Source organism: Trypanosoma cruzi (assembly GCF_000209065.1).
Source record: "Trypanosoma cruzi strain CL Brener chromosome Unknown tcruzi_1047053449607, whole genome shotgun sequence".
NCBI classification, from domain to species: domain Eukaryota; phylum Euglenozoa; class Kinetoplastea; order Trypanosomatida; family Trypanosomatidae; genus Trypanosoma; species Trypanosoma cruzi.
Genome location: NW_899082.1, coordinates 1 through 886, shown reverse-complemented (window position 1 = coordinate 886; position 886 = coordinate 1). Strand labels below are relative to the sequence as shown.

The window sequence follows — 886 nt, the reverse complement described above, 5'->3', positions numbered from 1 at the left end:
CGCCAGTCGACGATTCATAAAATAAGGGACAAACATTCCAATTGTTTTTTGTCTTTTGCCTTTCTGGCGGGATTGGGCGAGGCAAAAAGAAGGAAAAGAAGGACTGCGGCAACGGTTTCGGGATCAGGGAACGCACCGTGGTGCGTCGCGCCTTGCGCAAAGATTCCTAGCGGCAAAGCCGCATGGTACCCCGGAATGTGCCCGGCACGCTCTAAACGTGTTGCTTTCGTTTTCCAGAGGACAACGCAAATGCGCTCGATTGTTCGAGGAGCAAAAGTAACACTTCGTAAGCTATAAATGCGTGTATCCAATCCGAATAGAGCGTTGAACAATTAAGCGAGGAAGGGACGGACGAATTCGTTAGCAAGATTGCGATCAAAAATTCCCCATTTGGTTTCGAAACTATTTTTACGAGGTTACGTTCTTATTGGGGACTGTTGTGTATATCTTCTCGGCCATTTAGCTAAGATCAAGTTTTTAAACTGTTCTTATCAGATTAATTCCTGATATGGGCTTCGTCCCAGGAATAGAAACCGCTGATCTCTCAAGTGTTCCTCCGGAGTTTCGCGTGTCCGGATGGAGCGCTTCCTTTTCCAAAATTGTGTTCGCTTTTTCCTTTTTTATGCAAGCCGAAAATAGGCAAAATATCCGTCTGGACCGCAGGCCGGACTCCGTCTTTATCTCCGACCAAACATTATAGGTAAAAGGGGCAACGCAGAAGCAGGTAGATCCCCCAATATCTTCTGACAAAATGCGGATTCTGTTGTCCACTCGAGTGCCCTTTTGTACTCGGTTAGGATCTGAAATATTATTATTGACGCGGCTTTTCCTATCCCTCCCAGCATGAAGTCGCACCCTGTCGCGGTGCTGGGGCTTTGGGTGCGTA

General features: G+C 47.3%; 1 non-coding gene across 1 annotated transcript; it reads left to right on the top strand.

Annotated features, from left to right (window-relative positions):
- Positions 1–444: 444 nt before the first annotated feature.
- On the top strand, positions 445–584 carry Tc00.1047053449607.10. Its single transcript, XR_008254527.1, has one exon. It is a non-coding gene; the product is annotated as a small nuclear RNA (snRNA) U2 (small nuclear RNA).
- The last annotated feature ends 302 nt before the right edge of the window (positions 585–886 follow it).